This window comes from Myxocyprinus asiaticus, chromosome 3 (genome assembly GCF_019703515.2).
Source record: "Myxocyprinus asiaticus isolate MX2 ecotype Aquarium Trade chromosome 3, UBuf_Myxa_2, whole genome shotgun sequence".
In the NCBI taxonomy this organism is placed as follows: domain Eukaryota; kingdom Metazoa; phylum Chordata; class Actinopteri; order Cypriniformes; family Catostomidae; genus Myxocyprinus; species Myxocyprinus asiaticus.
Window position 1 is genome coordinate 61625805 of NC_059346.1, and position 19409 is coordinate 61645213.

General features: G+C 38.2%; 1 pseudogene; it reads right to left on the bottom strand.

Annotated features, from left to right (window-relative positions):
• Positions 1-6050: 6050 nt before the first annotated feature.
• Positions 6051-19409, bottom strand: part of LOC127426432 (regulator of G-protein signaling 3-like) — a 57328-nt pseudogene continuing 43969 nt past the window's right edge.

The following is a 19409-nucleotide window of genomic DNA, read 5'->3' on the forward strand; positions in this document are numbered from 1 at the left end:
TCCTCGCTCTGTCGGCGGGCGGTACGGCTGTTGATTGTCGGCGGGCGGTACGGCTGTTGATTCTCGGCGGGCTGGCGGAGAACTCAGAAATGTCGACTTGATTGAAGATGGAAGAGAAATCTTTAATCTCTTCACTTCTGTAGGCAAACGGATGAAGATGCGAATTGCTCGGCGGTCTCCTTTGGATCCGTTAGAGTGTTTGGTTGAACACAGAGTAATCTCAACTCGTCCAGCGAGATGGAGATTGTATGGCTACAGTTTCAAGTCGGACATTACTTCCTTGTGCCACGAGGTTGCACCGGAGAGCAGCAAAAAAAGCTACGTCTATATTCGATGAACAAAGTCGCTGGAAGCAAATTCTGGACGCATTTCAGAATTATTTCAACTCCTGATGATGTCATGTTTGAGGGACGTTCTGTTGTGTGCCTCATCCAATAGGAGTTGAGAGCTCGATCCTTTAGTGAACAAGGCTTCATGGATCTGTAGTCTGTTTTGGACTCCCTTTGTTTGATTTTGGCGTGATTTTTATCAGTAAAATGTATGACTTAGAAGGTGGGGCCTTGAGTTATGTTTTTAAGACTGTGTTAGGCCTGCCTTTGTCTTCTATCTGAATACATGAGGCCCAACATGGTTCAAGAGGTTGTAAGCTCAGGTCCAGCCAAGAACAGTTGAGCAGTTGTTTTCTAAAAAATCTGTGACTATTTGTATAGGGCTCACTGAACAGTTGATGGGTTTTTCCCAATCAAATTTAGATTTTGATCTTTGTTGAAAATTCACATGAATATGAAGTTGAAAATGATGACTGTAATGCTTGGCTGTGATTCCACTAAGATTGGTATGCCCTTTGTTGACTGTCATTGTTGTGGATGTGTAGCGCAGTGGGTTGTGCACTGACCTGTGGACAGGAAAGGTGTAGGTTTAAATCCAATACAGTTGACTTGTATTGCTGTGTGTGTTTTTTCGGTGTGTCATATGTGTTCTTTGGGTTGTGCTTAGTGTTGTGCAGTCCTTGCTATTTCTTTGCTTGGCCTCATAATTGCTGCTTGCAGCTATATTTTTTTATTGTTTTCAGTCAATATTAAAGTACTGAAAGAACATTGTGTCATGTTTGTATTTTTTGCAGTATTGACAGGTTTTTAAGAAAATAACTTGAAAGTTAACTTTCTGATTACTTTCCCCATTAAGTAATCAGTAAAGTAATATTATTGCAATTTTAGAGAAGTAATTAGTAATCTATAGTGAATTATTTTTTGAGAAATATGCCCAACACTGGTTGGCAGAGGGAACTATGACTCCAAGCTTTCAGTAGTGACTGGCAGGGAAGGCAATGTTTCCTTAGCAACTCGCTGAAGAGTGCACTTAATTGCTGCTATTTGCAGTGTTAATATTTTAAAAGAAGCAAAGCCTGAAATTAAAGCTCATACACAACACAAGCTCATTATGGGATTTGTGTGATCCTCAGTTCTTATTGAGAAATCCTGGGAAAATTTTACATATTACAAAGAGAAATTACAAAGAGTTTCATGGGGCCAAACTCACAAGTATTGTATTTATACTGTATATACAGTATAATATATATAGCACATCAGTGCCAAAACAGCGCTGACCCATCGAGGCATGGACTCTACAAAACCCCTGAAGGTGTCTCCTGTAGTATCTGGCACCAAGATATTAGCAGCAGATCCTTCATGTCCTGTAAGTTGTGAGGTTGAGCCGCCATGGATTGGACTTGTTGGTCCAGCACATCCCACAGATGCTCAATCAGATTGAGATCTGGGGAATTTGGAGGGCAGGGCGACACCTTGAACTCTTCATCATGTTCCTCAAACCATTCCTGAGCAAACAATGTGGGCAGGGCACATTGTCCTGCTGAAAAAGACCACTGCCATCAGGGAATACCATTGCCATGAAGGGGTGTACCTGGTCTGCAGTGATGTTGAGGTAGGTGGTATGTGTAAAATTGACGTCCATATGAATGGCCGGACCCAGGGTTTCCCAGCAAATCATTGCCCAGAGCATCACACTCCCTCCGCCTGCTTGTCATCTTCCCACAGTGTATCCTGGTGCCATAAATTCCCCAGGTAAACGGCGCACACTGTCCACGTGATGTAAAAGAAAATGGGACTCATCGGACCAGGCGACCTTCTTTCACTGCTCTATGGTCCAGTTCCGGCACTCACGTGCCCATTTTAGGTGCTTTTGAAGGTGGACAGGGGTCATCACAGGCACTCTGACCAGTATGTGGCTATACAGCCCCATATGCAGCAGGGTGTGATGCACTGTGTGTTGTGACACATTCCTCCTGTAACCATCATTAAAATCTTCTGTGACTTTTGCCACAGTAGACCTTCTGTCAGTTCAGATCAGACGGTATAGCCTTCGTTGCCCTCTCGCATCGATGAGCCTTTGCCGCCTAACACCCTGTCGCCGGTTTGTGGTTTGTCCCTCCTCGGACCACTGTATGACAAGCCTAGCCGTTTCAGTGATGCTCTCACCCAGTTGTCTGGCCCAATTTAGCCCTTGTCAAAGTCGCTTAGGTCTTTACTCCTGCCCATTTCTCCTGCATTCAACACGTTGACCACGAGAACTGACTGTTTGCTTACCATCTAATCTATCCAGACCTTGACATGTGGCCTTGTTAGGAGATGATCAACATTATTTGCTTCACCTGTGAAAGGTCATAATGTTTTGGATCATCAGTGTATATATAAGGGTTGGAGTTAGACACATGCTTTCAGGTCTCACGCTCTTGTTTAATTAGCTATTTTTTAATTAATTTATTATTTATTGATTTTCATAATGTGCAAAAACCACCACTGGGAAAAATCACACACCTCCTGATGGCCAATTCGACCATTATTTGGAGAGTAAATTATGATTGGATTATCTAAAATGTCCTGAAAATAGAAATTTAATTTAAGCAAAATATAATTTCTCGCTTTCTCGCATGCTGGTTTATTCTGGTGTCCAGAGCCCCTCCCCCAGATTTACATCCCTCTAAACATCATGTTTGCAGGCAAACTGTGATTGGTTGTTTTCTCATGTCAACCACATGGCTTCTTTTTGAGGAAAACACTTTATTATTTAAATCTGATCATACAACGATTGAAAAATGAAAACTAAAGTAATTTTCTCCATGATTCTATTTAGTTTTAGTTCATTTTGTAGTGCATATTTATTGTTTCAGTTTAGTTTTTAGTTTCTTTGAAAACTCCCATTTTTATTTTTATTTTTATTTTAGTTAACTAAATATTTATTTAAATTTTTTTCACTGCTAGTTTTCATCTTAGTAATCATTTTTGTTAATGATAATAACCTACAGACATAGGATAAACAGAAATGGAAGCTCTATAGCACCCCTCTCTCTAGCACCACACCACTAAGCACTGTTTAATCCTCATTGTGTGGCAGCAGCGAACAGGATCTGGGACAGCACGCTCACAGCTGCAGTGTTCTCAGTGGTGATTTTAATGATATTCTCATTGCTGTAATGCAGTAATTTTTACAGTAAATTTTTTTATTTAAAGGGGTCATGACATGAGGAATAAAATTTCTACTTTTAACCCATCGCACCCTTGGCCCGCCCACTGGCGCTCAATCAGAAAGGTGGCCTACCATTCCTCTACACCAAAGGGGACTTCCACAGGACACCTTCTTGTGCCCATCTGGACAATTTTAAAATGATTTTCTACATAAACATGCAATAGATGAACTGCTTTGAATGTTACGATGCATCTCATGGTGCTTTTAAAAGACTCAATGTCAAGTTATAACTCTTAAAAGGAGACCCCCATTTTACAACTTGCTGTAAACATGCTAAACATGATGGTCATCTTTAACCATTCTGATGTGTTTTGGGCGATGTGCTCCGTATTTTAAGAGTGGTACAAACTCAACTTCCAAGAATGTGTCTGTTCTGCTCCATTGCATTGCTCGCATTGGCTGAGAGAACCGCGTCCTGTACATAGTGAACAAATGGTGGAAGATGACATGTCGTGCCTGTGAAGACCAGTGTCTCTGCTTTGGTCTCTGATGAAGCATCCCAACATCAGGAAATAGTGACTGAATTTAACAAAGTTCCTAGGGCTGCACGATAATGATGAAAATGATCATCACGGTTATTTTGCTCTAAATTTTAATCACAATTATTAATCACAATTATTCTGTCATTTGAAAAAAAAATACTTTTATTACAGGGCTGCACAATTTGAAAAAAGAAAAAGAAAAAAAAGAAAATCACTGTTTCCACTGCTTCTATATCTATTGTGAAAAAACAAACAAACATAATTGTAAATTAAATTAAACAGCAGCTCATGTTGAACAAGGTGTTAAAAATAAAAATAAATAAACAAAATATAAATTATTACTTTTGACCAAAATTAAGTCATGTTTTTCCTATGCTTTACTGCCAATAGAAAGATTGTAGGCTGTAGGATGTTTGCACGAGTTCTCTTTAAGAGATTTTATTTATTTATTATTATTATCATCATCATTATTATTATATTGCAATATACAATATTAACAAACAACAGTAAAATATTTCTGTAATAATTTAGCATGCAGCATTGATACACGGTCTCAAGCCTTTACTTTTGGCGTAAAACTAAAGGAATAAAGTATGTTGTTCCTGTTGACAACAGCTTTGTGCTCCTTGTTTAATACTGTACATGGTGAAATCTCCTCCCCGCTCCATAAAACCATGGTGCCTTTGGGTTAATTTAGATTTGTTTAGAAACATATAATGGCCAAACAAATTTGGAATTACGCAAATGTGCAACTGAACTGCGGGCAGCGCACATAAGCGAAACGAACTTAAAGCAGTTGTTCTGTTCAAAACACACATAGAAAGAGTATGAGATGGAATTAATTTTATGTGTATCAAGCACTGCTCTGGGATCGCTGAAACACAGGTTAATGACTTTGTGTGTGTTCCGAGTATCTGTAACACACTACAGATCAGAGTGGCGGACATATGATACTCGTAAAAATCGATGTATTTCAGATTGTGCTTGAAAGTAAAACAGTGATTGGTCAGTGGCGAACTTCTCAAGAGAGTGTTAAAAATAGGCTTCAAAATGATAACAGAAGTGATTTGGTCTATCATCCGTAGACATGGACTATAATGAAAATGAACAACAATTTGCAACTTTACCTGGCTTATAATTTCTGTTTGCCAGCTCACAAACCATGATTGTGGTTAAAATACGATTAATTGTACATTTCTGATTGCATCAGCGCAGGATATGTCTGAACGTCATTTTTTTCACTGTGCACTGGATTATGTCTGAGTGTGGATGGTATTATGTGTGTTCCGCACATTATAGTGTGGATTGTCTGTATGTTCGGTTCATTTCAGCGTGTATTATATGTGTTTTCGGTTCATATTTGAATGGATTGCTTGTGAACAAATCACAATATAATTCAAGCTTGGCAAAGGAAGTTCAGCAACTGTTGTTAAAAATGGGGCAGTTTAAAACATTATTGGGCCCGATCGCAAAATCGTAAGTAACCAATTCCATTCATGAATGTTTCATATGTCATGACTGTTTTATATGAATAGTTTATGGTGCTGTTGTGCTTGAGTGAACAGTTTGATACATTCGGAGGCAATATGTTGGATGTGTAAACCTTTAAATTTAATTTTGTATTGTTGTGAAGCTGGTTCATTCTCTTCCAATTGAGATTCAAACATACGTAGCTGTATTCAAGGGGCTGCACGATGTTAGCCAATCATAACAGTGAACATTTTACATTGAATTTTAAAGACGTGATGACATATATAATTAAAAAAAAAAAAAAAAAATTTATGATTTAATTTTTTTTCCTGAGGTCCACTTATAATGTTAGTAAAGTTTTTTTGTGCACCAATACAGTCATCATTTTGTAATAAATGAAAATTTCTCACCCTGTTTTGGTGAAGAGACAATAAATAAATAAATAAATAAATAAATAAATAAAACTTTACTAACATTATAAGTGGACCTCAGGGGGAAAACAGTATGTCATGACCCCTTTAAAATTAAAATAAATTAAAGACAGTACAACAAGAATGATGTATGAATAATGCAACCATGATTTATAAATACTGCACTTTTCCATTTTACATATATTAATTAATCACATTACAGTAATCAGAACAATACAAATTTGAGAATTTGCTTGTCATGAAAATGTCACAATGCAAAAAATTGTAACAGTACTAAAAATAAGCTTTATCCTCATGTAAAAGATAATTTTTTTTTTTCTTTTGATTTTTGGGGTGAAATGTGACAAAGACATGTTCTTGACAGGTTTTGTGAAATTCACCTTGCAATCATGAAAAATTAGGTTTTTAGAAAAAACAAATGGGCAATAATGTATAATTTTACCAGTTGGATGTTTTTATGTCTTTTGCAATGACACTGGCTTTTTTAAATCTCTATTTTTTTAGTGCTTGTTTTTCATTTGTTTACACTGAAAATAATAAAACACATTTAATAAAACTCCTTACAAGCAGTGTATGTCCGAGGCAGAGGTGAACCTTACCCGCTCTGCCTCGATTTATAACAATACATGCCATTTTAGAGCTCTGAGGGTCACATATTTACACAGGTACAGCCACGTTTCATGGTACACCCACAAAACCTTGTTTTGTTTGTTTGTTTTGTTTTTTGTTTAGTTTTTTTTTTCTTTTTTTTTTCTCATCATGTTTTCTTAAGAATCATATATACATCCATTAACCCGGCTGCCTGCTGCCAGGGAAACACAATTAGAATAATGTGTGTACGTCAGCTACCAACATTCTTACATTAATTGTAACTTAAGCAATTTCCACAACTTTTACAATAAAATAAATCAATTCATTCAATTCATTTTCTTTCTCATTAAAAATTAAACATCCATAAGATTAAAAAAAAATAATAATAAAACATATTGCACTTACATCAGGACGGCAGAGGACCTGGATTGAAAGGAAAAGGTGGAATTTGTTCAATGAACAATGCAACCAGTGGGACTCCTAAATAAATAGGTACATTTTTGTAAAGATAAGAAGGTTGTTTTTCTTATTAACAAATATAGAGACAGATCCTAACTGACCTTGTGCCCTATTAATGGAGTGCATGATTTAACCTAAAGTCCAGATAAACAACATTGCAGAAAACAAGCAAAAAAAATAAAGGTTAATCAAGGCTTAAAGCTATATAGCTGAGTGCCATTATGTCCTGAGAATACTGTCTCATCCATTCCTAATGTGGAGCTAAGATGAATTGCTTATTGGTTATACAGAACGCAGTAAAGCATGCTTAGTATAGTCTTTAGAGACCCACTGATGGTCCATTTTTAGCTCAGAGCTTGACATCCCAGCTTTCTACCGCAGGTTTGGTCGATTCCTCTAGAGCATTTCTACATTTATTCATGAATTATTCGTTTTTTATGATGCTTTATATGGGTAGACAGACATGGAGGAAAGGTTCACTGGAAAAAGTGCATGATCGTAGAGAGATGGGATGAGATTTACATTTCTCGTGGTCCAGACATCCAGCTCTGCAGGATTTCCTGCTGCTAGAAATGTTTGAAATGGACAAAAACAGAACATAGGGAAGCCGGTGGTACTGACAGTGCTTGATTGGGTATCAGAGGAAAAGGCAAACCAGTAGCCCACAGTTTTTGTGTTAAATGAGACAACAACCTCATCTATCTTTTCCTGTACACTAGGAAAACAAATGTAATAAACTGAATGCAAATGAGAATAACCAGTATTGTTCAGCGTGGTGGTACCCCACTCGTCCAGTACCATAAGGCTGGGTTGCACCATCTTTTCTTCTCTACTTAATTTGTAAACACTGCCTTGTAAAATCCTTCAGTCCAAGTCTTTCTCACCACATCGATGGACAGAATGGCTGATGAGAATGTAACACTAAGTGAAAGAAGCCTCCCCAATCTAATTTGTAGTCTCTCTTTCTGTATCGTCTTATGAGGAGGAAGATGTCGAAGTGGTGCTGGGCTTCTTTTGGTTCAAAAAGTCCATGTAGAGTTCTGAGCACAAGAATCGAGGGTATGAGTCCTTCTCCATCAGGCCATATATCCTCCTCTGGGCTAGGTCAAAACAAGAGCGATTGATGTTCTGCAAGTTCTCTTTAGTGTGTTCCCTGGTGTAGGAATCCAAGTTCACCTGGAGGACAAACAGAACAGAATAATTCATTACTTCCAAACCCATCATAATTTTTTTTCTGTTTTTAGGCCAGCATAGTTTTCTTGCCTCATGTTAGGTCTAGGTTACAGACAGCTTAGTCTAAGCCTCAGATCCACAGTCCATTCACCAAATGTCTGATGCCTACTACACACGGTCCAAAATGGCCTTTTTACTGTTTTACTGATTCCAGCAGTAACTGTGCACTTACTGCTCTGAACCGCTAAGTGGCTCAGTTATCACACTATTTCAGTAGGCAAAAGCTAAAGGCGTCAAAGCTAATTTTTGCAAGAAGCAGTTTGCAACCAAAGCGGCCAGAGTTCAAATCTGCCTTTTTCCGATACCTTTTTCCGATCTCCGATTAAATTAAAGATTTTCCAACAAAGTCCATCAAACCCTGAAAATCACACAATATTTTTTGTCTTTAATATTTCAAGTAACTTTTACAATAATATATATATATATTTATCAAGTCTAAATCAATATCAAATATATTTATGTTATCAAATGTATATTCTATGCGGTATAGACATCACTTATCTGCTGGGTACATTTAACATTTAACTAAAAGTTATGTGAAGACTAGGCCCTCTATTATCTTGGACCATAATCTCTATGGAAGTAAACTCTACTGCACGACCAACAACCATATATTACAGCAAATGAATATTATCTCATATTGTCCCTTCATAGCACCGGCCCTGACCCCCATTCCTAAATTTAAATGCATGTCACACACAATAATGACAAAATAAATACATTTACATTTAATTATGCTCATGACCGGTGCTTCAATTGTTAGACAACAACTACTGACTTTTTGGTTCAATTGTAACACTGACTAACGCCACCATCTCCATTGTTGTTGTTTTTTTTTTCAGAAGGGTTAAAAAAAATCAAATGATTATGATTTTCAAGAAGATAAGATTAACAAATATGAAGTAAATGGTTTCAATTTATTAAGAGGCAGATATTCGAGCAAACAGGTCTGTGGATGATGCAGTCAACATGGGATTGCATCATATCCTGCAACATCTGGACAGACCAGGTACATATGCAAGGATCCTTTTTGTGGACATCAGTTCAGCTTTCAACACCATCATCCCAGCTATACTCCAGAATAAATTACACCAACTCTCTGTTCCCATGTCTATCTGTCAGTGGATTACCAGCTTTCTGACGGACAGGCAGCAGCTTGTGAGACATGGGAAACTCACTTCCAGCACCTGTACAATCAGCACTGGTGCCCCCCAGGGATGTGTGCTCTCCCCACTACTCTTCTCCCTCTACACTAATGACTGCATCGCCAAGGACCCCTCTGTCAAGCTCCTGAAGTTTGCAGACGCCACCCCTGTCATCGGCCTCATCCGAGATGATGAAGAGTCTGCATACAGAAGGGAGGTTGAACAGCTTGCTGTCTGAAGCAGTCAAAACAACCTTGAGCTGAACACGCTCAAAACGGTGGAGATGATTGTGGACTTTAGGAGGAACACCCAAACACTGACCCCCCTCACCATTCTAAACAGCACTGTGGCAGCAGTGGAGTCATTCAGGTTCCTGGGCACTACCATCTCACAGGACCTGAAGTGGGAGACACACATTGACTCCACTGGGAAAAAGGCCCAGCAGAGATTGTACTTCCTTCGCCAGCTGAGGAAGTTCAACCTGCCATAGGCGCTGCTGATACAGTTCTACTCAGCAGTCATTGAGTCTGTCCTCTGCATTTCAATAACTGTCTGGTTTGGTTCAGTTACGAAATCAGACATCAGAAGACTACAAAGGATAGTTTGGACTGCTGAGAGGATTATTGGTTGCCCCCTGCAACCCCCCTTCAAGAACTATACAATTCCAGAGTGAGGAAAAAGACTGGAATCACTCTGGACCCCACTCACCCTGCCCATTACCTTTTTGAACTGTTGCCTTCTGGCCGACGCTTCAGAGCTCTGAGTACCAGAACCGTCAGGCACAGGAACAGTTTTTTCCCTCAGGCTATCCATCTCCTGAACAGTTAAATTGCCCCATTGAGCAATAACTATGTGCAATACACAGTTTCGTCTTTTTTTATATTTATCCAACCTCTTCTGCCTTTTCATTACTCTTAAAAAAAACAAAAACAAAAACAAAAAACATTTGCATATGTACATAACAGATTTGTATTTTGCACTGTACATAACAGATAACAGATTTGTATTAGATTTGCACTACGTATGTGTATGCGTGTATGTATGTGTGTGTGTGTGTGTGTATGTACGTATGTGTATAATTATTTTTTATTATTATCTATGTCTTGCTGCTGTTTTTGTATTGTTTTTGTATTGTTGTACACTGGAAGCTCCTGTCACCAAGTCAAATTCCTTGTTATTGTAAGCATACTTGGCAAAAAGCTGATTCTGATTCTGATTCTAGCATTTCTTCGCAAGTATATAGCTTTCAATTAATTAATTGCATTGTTTGTCTTCCATTCACAACTAAAAATGTACAAATAATAATAATAATTATAATACTGACAATGTTAATAATATTAACATTTCTCCCTTCACACTTAAAGGTGCAAAAAAATAAATAAAAAAATAAAAAAATTGGGCCACCTAGCAATGATTTTGCGAACAGTTTTACAGTGGTAGTTTAAATCAGTCCTTCTTTTGGATGGACAGAAATTCTGATTACAAAGTTTGCACATGTTTTCCGCTATTTTTCTGTACAACTGTTCAATAGGCTTGCCACGGTATACTGCGTTACCGGTTATACTCGGTACATAAAACGACACCGGTGTGAAATTTTATACCGGTAAAATAGGTAAACATTATGAAAGAAACTTACTTAATGACAACTGTTCCTATATCAATAGCCAAACGAATAGAATAAACTCGTTTGAGTTTGTGACTTGATAAATAAACCTAAATGAACACATTGAAAGCCAGATGTTATTCTTCTTACAGAAGACGTTATTTTTAATTGACAGCAATAACTGTACGAGGTGGGACGCGGTTTGCCCCATATTTTAGCGACTCGCATCCAAACTGCACTCGAACGTGTTGCCAGTTTAGAGGAATTGATATGAAACACAGGCTGTGTATCGTTTCGAAGGCTGCGTGCTAGGTAGGACGCGTCCTTTGAAGGCTGCGGTATACCAAGCATCCTCATTTAAACAAGTCTCGTTTAAACAAGCCTTCGTAGGACAAACGGAAACGGAACGTAACATGGTTGCTATGACAGCACGCCACTCTTTAACAAGCGCGAGCGCTTTGTGTGAGAAGGTAACAAAGTCCCTCTGGAAGGGAATGTATGAGGTAAAATTTAGTGGAGTTATAATGATGTAAAGACAAAAGAAAATAGATTTTACAGGTATAGTTTTAGTCTAATACTTTATTTTAATTATATATTAATATAATTATACATATTATATACTCTGCACCCATCTACTGAGGTACTTAAACTTGGGAATTAACATTACTTGCGTTTGAACATCATATTTACGGGCAAATTGGCGTAATATTGTTTTTTAGACATTTCCGTTGAAACAAAGAATTGTGGGTTGTGAGTGCCCACGAAGGATACACTTTATGCATCCTCCGAATTCCCATGAAAGAAGGTCGTATTCGAAGGCTTCATTCGAAGTGTCCTACTCGCTTTTCTGAAACGAGACAGCCTCGATGACGTATGCGGCCGACCAATGCGACCTCCGGAGGACGCATACTTCCAAACGAGACACAGCCACAGACACCTTCCGCGTGAGTTGGAGATGCAGCCAGCTGCAGACTCGCACAAGGTTCTATACAACTATCCAACTATTGGTGATTTGTTTGAGATAACACGGACGTTACATGACCGAAGCGGCTGCGGGGAAAGATCACGTAAGATCAAATCCATTCTGAGCACGTCTTCTGTCATGTTTCCATCAAAAGTAGGAGAATTTCGTCAAATATTTAGTCAAAATATAGCATTCGAGTGCATTATAATTGTTTCCCATCAATGTGATTTCAAAACACCAGTAAATCCATATTCAAGACGGAAGATACACTCAAATAACTGAGGAAAAACTGCAGCACTTTTAAAAAACTGTAATATGAGAAATCAATACCTTCAGGTAAAGCGTTTTCTATATATATATATATATATATATATATATATATATATATATATATATGTCAATAAATAAACATTATTAACACGTACAAAGACAGTGGCCCTAAAAGCCCAAATTTATTTTTAGTGATAGGCTACTATTTTAGCACGTTAGTCAAATAAACGGTCAAATAAACAAAAATACTGGCTCCATTGATTCGTTCTTTTGAGAAAGTTAGTGTTTATTAGGAGGAAACGTGGATATATTTTTTTTTCTTTCTCTCTGGTCGCAGCCTTTTTCATTATAAGTGTTGGGGCTGTTCACAACGAACGTGTGTTTGCGTCAGTCAGTGCTGTTTTTCAATTGTTTTCAAAATGTAATTATGCACTAGTTGGACCTCTTTGACACCTGACAGCTTGTCCTGCATTCTGCTTGTTGCATCTTGCGTTGTTATAGCTCAAGGGTACGTTCGTCGCGAAGACCATTATCGGAATGAATGAATGCATGATTCTCATAACAGAGTGACATCTCCCGTGGAAAGCCAGCGTTACCCGCTGCTGGCAAACATGGCAAAAAATATATGTGCATTTGCGCAACAAGCACCGCGTCAGAAACGGCGGGGATTAAGTGATCCACAGTTGAATCTGACTGCACTTTATTTTTTCAGTTTCATTTTCATTTAGTTAAAATAAATAAATACAGTTCAAAGATTGATATCAAGCTGCCTTGTATTATTGTGTAGGCTACTTAGCAACGAAAATTACACCATAGCACCTGAGTGTCTAACCAACGGTATTACCGGTATATCCGGTTTTGAACGCGGAGACCACACCGGTATGAAAATTATGACATCGTGGCAAATCTACTGTTCACAAAGACGGTCATTATTGGAATACATTTTTCACTATTTTTGTGGTATAATTTATTTGAGATAAAAAACCCTGAATGGGATGTAAAAACAAAACAAACTGTGATTGGTCGCTTAACACATCAATCAGGCAGTCTCTACTTTTCTAGGTAGACAGTTCTTGGTCAGAATAAGATGCAGTCTGGACCAGACTATATGTTGCAAATCAAACGTCTGGCTACGTGAGACAGATCAGGCTGAAAGAGAACTTGATTTTGACTTCTGGAAAGTGTTGCTAGTTCCTGCTGCTCATTTCATTTTAAATTTCCAAGATGCTTTCCAAGTTTGGCATTGCACCTCATATCATCCACAGCTTTCTCAATCTCTTTCTGGGAGTCTTTGACAAGCTTTTCACATTCATCACACAATGCTTCTTTTAAACGTTAAAGAATGCAATGCTAGCCTTCTGGCTGTGTTTACAGAGTATTTTTAGAATGTTTTTTTAAGTGTTGACAGCTTTATTTTTTCCTTTTTTTTTTCTTTTTTTTTTTTTTTTACAGTGTCTCCATCCACAAGAAGTGAAGGGAGACTTTTCTTTCTCCATTATATTCAGCAAGTGGTAATCAACAACCTTAATTTTGAGAGAATGTAGGATGACGATTTCAGTAGTTATTTATGCAATATGCAAGGTTGTAGTAAATAACAGAGTTCATGCTCACCTCCTTAAAGGACTGGATGGTGATGTATTCTGAAAAAATTTTCTTAGCTTTTGATGCCATCTTGGACTGTGATTTAATCTTCTTGTAATCCTCGCAGGCCAACTAGAATTCCAGATTTTCTTCACTGAACTCTGTGCGTAAGAAAACTCTGAACACCGCCAGCCCATCTGATGAAGCGTAGAGAAAGTAAAGAGGCAGGAAAAGGGGAGATGTTATTAATAAACAAAGAGAACCATGGCAACGGCTGCCTCCACGGAAGAGGCAGCGGTGAGCACCGAATGTCACCACTACCACATTAACATGAGAACACAACTCTGACCAGTGATTTTGTTACATTTCCTCTCTTGTGAGAATTCCATGCCCCGGGCTTGATAAAACTACATTTTCATTATTTAATCAGCATTTCTTATTTTATGTGCATACTCATACCATGACTCTACCTAAAATACTAACCCTCACATACTTTGTGTCAGGTCCCCAAGCTTTTGCAAGTTGCTTTAATAAAACATTTGCCAAGCACATAAATGTAAGCACTGCAGCCAAATGATAACATCTGTATTGATTTTAAGTAATTACATCTTCTTGTTTTCTAGTAAAAATATAATAAAAAAAAGGAAAAAAAAGAAAAATGCAGTAACAAAACAAGATAAATTCACCTGAAAAGAAACATTGCATAAGATGTGTTCAGAGAATATACCTTGTATAATAATAAAAAAAAGGCTTAAACAAATCTGCCAGTGCCACAAGACACATATTCAAGATACATTCATTTTTTTATTTGTAATTTTCTTTTTTTACAGTGACTGCTTAACAGTAGCTTCCTTACTATAGTAGCACTGCAAACTGACATTTTGTTTTATTTAGTTTGTTATGTCTCAAAGAAAAGGTGCCCAGAATTAAAATAGAAGGAAGTGCAGCCCCCTCCCTCCACAGGCAAGCACCTTTCCGTTTCCATAAGACTCTGCTAATAACAGACTGTAGGGAAACAATTCCTGCAGAAGAAGATTCACCAAGTCTCAGCACTGTACAGGCCCTTATTGTGTCACAAGCACTCAGCATTGCCCATCAACATCACAAACGAGTGAATGAGATTAAAAATTGCACAGGCAAGTCACTAGACGCCATAATGGTGGCCAACTATAGAATATTCACAATGGCTTTTGTCGGCACACTTTAATCTCGAGTCTCTACTCCATATGGACACAGTACTCAGTTCGTCAGGGATTACTGTGAAAGCCATTGACTGCCTTCAACAGACCATTCATTCACTCATTCAGAGCAGCACTGACTAACGGCAGGAAGTCAAGAGAAAGCATGCATGCCTAACACAATGCAACACTGCAGCCACAAACCAAAGGACTCCTACCAATAAAACTGTCATGTTCTTTAAATTCTTCAGATACAGGCACGTGCACACATAGACATCAATGGGGGCTTGAGCACCTGCCCTTTTTCTTCCTTGAAAGTGCCCTTTTTTCTGGGGTGCTTTTTTAAATGTATTTATTTATTTTTTAATAAATGAATATATATATTCCTGTTTGCGCACAGCTTTCCTGTCAAACAAATATATTTATTGAATAAAAAATCAAAATATCAGGTCAGGAGATGAGACTTTGTTGAGTTCTGATGCCCGCCCTCCCTCCGTGCAGCAGTGCAGCAGTGCAGCACACATCGGCACATCAGACGCACAGACATGCAGGCAGCAGCCCCTCCCAGCTCCTATCCCAGTTGTGTTTTTCTTGGCTTGTGTGGAGGTGAGTGGTGATGAACAAAAGACTAAGCTACCAGTGCCTCGACTTTACAGCTAATTAGCCAAAAGCCAAATATAGTTAACTTGTGTCTTGCTAACATGCATGACTCATGAGCTACTGACTAATGTAATAAGTAAGCTAAAGTTTAGCTAAGGCAATATATCATGGCCATACAGGCTAATGTACTGTACTTAATGGAGACACTACAGGTGAATACAGTCAAATTTGTGTCTAATAACGTCATCACAATCGCCACATTGATATGCAAATTAGGCGCTAACTAATTAAAATGCGCTAATTTGCATACATTTGACAAGGCACTGCAGGTGAATAGGATAAACAAAATAAATAAAGCATATCACCAGGGAATGGAAGGAATGGAAGTAACAGATTTTATTTCAAAGTTCAAGACCTTTTTTTGTAATAATTCCAGTTAAGTTTCTGGATTTTTGTATTTTGTCATTATTTTGCAGTGTTTTTTTCCTGTAAAATTAACAAAATAGCAGCAACAGCCTTTTTCAGTTTAGTGTGAAGATTTTTGTTGATTTTGAAGTGTTATGTATTCCAATAACACCAAAAGAATTAAAACGATTTATTGCCTTGTGCAAAATAAACAAATTATTAATGAAACTATATCCCTCTCCTTGGTGCAGTCATTTATTCTAAATATATACTTGAAACTAGTAGCATAGAAAACATGCACATTGTGGTATAGTTTCCTTTGCTGTTGCCTGCTCTTGTGATAAACCTAGTGAATACTTCTCTGTGTGAACTGATTATTTTTTAGAAATCTGTTGAGTATGAAACAATTGCGTGAGTGTGAGGGAATTAAAATAAACTGGTAAGGAAGTCAGAGTTGTGTTAATATATTTAAATAATTATGAGAAGTGCCCTTTTTTCCACTTGAGCCCCTGCCCCCCAAAATGTCTGTGCACCTCCCTGTTCAAATATAAAAAAGTTTAACATCAAATCAAATCCATTACAAGTTTATTATGTGCATAAATACATTTGAGATATAGAAGAATAATTGTATGACAGAATAGAATATTTCTTACATTTGTGGGTGAGCAGCTTGTCTAAAGATTCAGTCCACTTCATGGCTTCTTCTGGCATGGGCCTGCAAATAAAAGCGGAGCGGTTTTTCAGCAAGCCCATCTCTGTCAGGTTTCTCATTGTGTGACCCATCATGCGGAACGTGTGCTCATCAGTCTGTGTGTGTGTGTGTGTGTGTGTGTGTGTGTGTGTCTGACTATGTCTCTCTTGGATGGCTTCTTTTATACTCCCCATAGGAGGGGTGGGGGTGGGGGGACTCCACCAATAGGTGTCACAGTAAGGATCCGCCCACAGCTTCTCTGAAAAACTCATTCTTGCCTTTATAGTCAATCTAAACTCAACATGTACAGTCTGCTGATTTAACACTTTAACGCTGCCTAAAAAGAAAACTTCAGAATAAGCATTATCTGTCATTTCAACATCGAGTCAACTATTCAGTGTCAATTAGAGCATTGCATGTGTTTATAAGTCAGAACATATAATGCAACTTTAATGTACTCAAATGAACATAAACATTTATGATCTTTATTATGAGCGCTTTCATGGTTTTAAAAAATTACACCTGATTATTACAGCCTACTTAAAACTTTTATATGCATTATCTACCATAACTCATGAAAATTAACAACCTCATATTTTTTAGCAGTGGACAGTGTAATTCTCTCAGAACACAGATCAGGAAATATAATATTATATATTTTTGTGACTCAAATTCATGCATGAAAGAGTTAAAAATGCATTAATGTTTTTGGTCATCACACATCACTTCATATTGGCTATTACAGGACTACCATGAGTTATAAACTTCGCTCAGGGTTTATGAACTGAAGCTCACACATTGAAAGAAAAAAAAATCATATAAAGATATTCAGTCCTCTCCTCTCCCATTCTGTCTATATATATTTTCTGTCCTTTCTCAGTCCGCTCTGTTTCTTTCATCCCACACACTTGAGCAGGGAGCCACCAGCTTGATCACGATCTAGGAAGCATGCAGACACCACACACACACACACACACACACACACACACACACACACACACACACACACACACACTTACTTGACAGACTTCATGAATTTGTCAAGTTTGCCGGCTGGGGTGCTTCCGGGAGACTCATTCCTCCTCCTCAAAAAAGCGAGCCGGTTCTTCATGTCTTTGGCCCTACAAAAGCAGGCACAAACAAGCACACAAGGAGAAGAAAAGAGGAAGAAAGCTTTAGTCCTGCAGATCACAACAAAACAAATCAACTACAGTCATGAGCAACACATCCCCATTAATTCAAATAATGAATGGTCAAACCAGAAACCCAAATTCTGTTTACATTTTCTCCTTAATCAGCAGTTATCAAATATGTGCTTTATAAAGTTCCCGGCTGAGCTGTTTTGAACAAACTCTGTGTATCTCTCTTCCACTCTCCTCTTCCTCACCAGTCCTGTGTCTGAGTGAGTGAGTGTTTGAGTAAAGGGAGTGATGTGTCTCTCTCTGCCAGCACTCCACTCTTTAGATAATACCAGAGGTAATAACCCAGAGCCGAGGGGCCCCGGGGACCGCTGTCGAGCATAGCTGCATCTCAAAATTTCCAACCTCCAAAAATCTGACCGTTTGCCCCTGGATCCATGATCTGCACTGAGCTCTATTAAAGAGTGAAATTTCCTGATGCCCGTCCTTACTCTGCCTGACCTCACGTGCCTCTTCCATAGGAGCAGACCTTGCACGACACCCATTTCCACCCGCTGATTTCCACTGTGGTTCTGCAGCTCCTCTGTCCTCATCAGCTCCATCTGGCCTCTCATACAGCATGCACATACTCATGACAGCACCATAAAAAGAGGCTGGATCCCATTTTTGGCACTCCCAGGCCACCATTCCTAAATAAATATATCCATTGCCCCACCCCCTCTCATAAAGGCCATGTGCGGGTCAGATGCTATAGATTTGCATGGAGTGCTTAATAAAGCAATGAGCCAGAAGCAGTGCTTTACAGTGATTTTACCACAGTGTTGTTAGCAGTGCTGGGTAGTAATGGATTACATGTAATCTGTATTATGTAATCAACATTTAGCACTTGTTATTGGATTACATTACATTTTATAATGTATGCAGTCAGATTATAGTTACAGTTTTATGGATTACATGATTACATTCATCTTGATTACATCACCAATCAGCCAATGGCAATAACTAGTGCGTAATTTACTAATTATGCTACTACATTTTAAGAGTGGTCTGTATTTTATATATTTTATGTAACATCTAACAAACATCTAACAATAAGCTTTTGTAGTAACCACTGGTAAATAATCAGACCACATTATTTAGCCCTATGTAAAGATTTACAGAAAGCACAGTCAAGCCCCAACAGGAAATCTGTGACTATTTATGACGTATTATGTTGTCCTGATGCAACTAGGAATTCCTCCACACAGCTGTAACAGCTTTGTCACATCTGACAAAACGGTGCCTAAATTGGCCAAAAAAACAACACCAGGCTCTTCTCTTTCTTGGTAAAATGACATCAAAAGCTGCCATTGAACCATCAGGTCAGAGAATTCAAGATTAATTTGTGAAATTATTTTATTTAAAACATTGGTAATCCCTCATGTTCCAAAGCCAAAGCTGTTAGTGTCAAGAGCCTCTATCAGCTCAGCAGGAAGGGCAATGGTATGATGAAATATTAGTCAGACATGATATGTAATCCACAAGACAGGGCACGACCACGTTAGAAACTTGAAAATGGTTTTTCAGACTATTAGCCTAATGTTCCAAATAGAAGTCGACTGATATATCAGTTTTACTGACATAT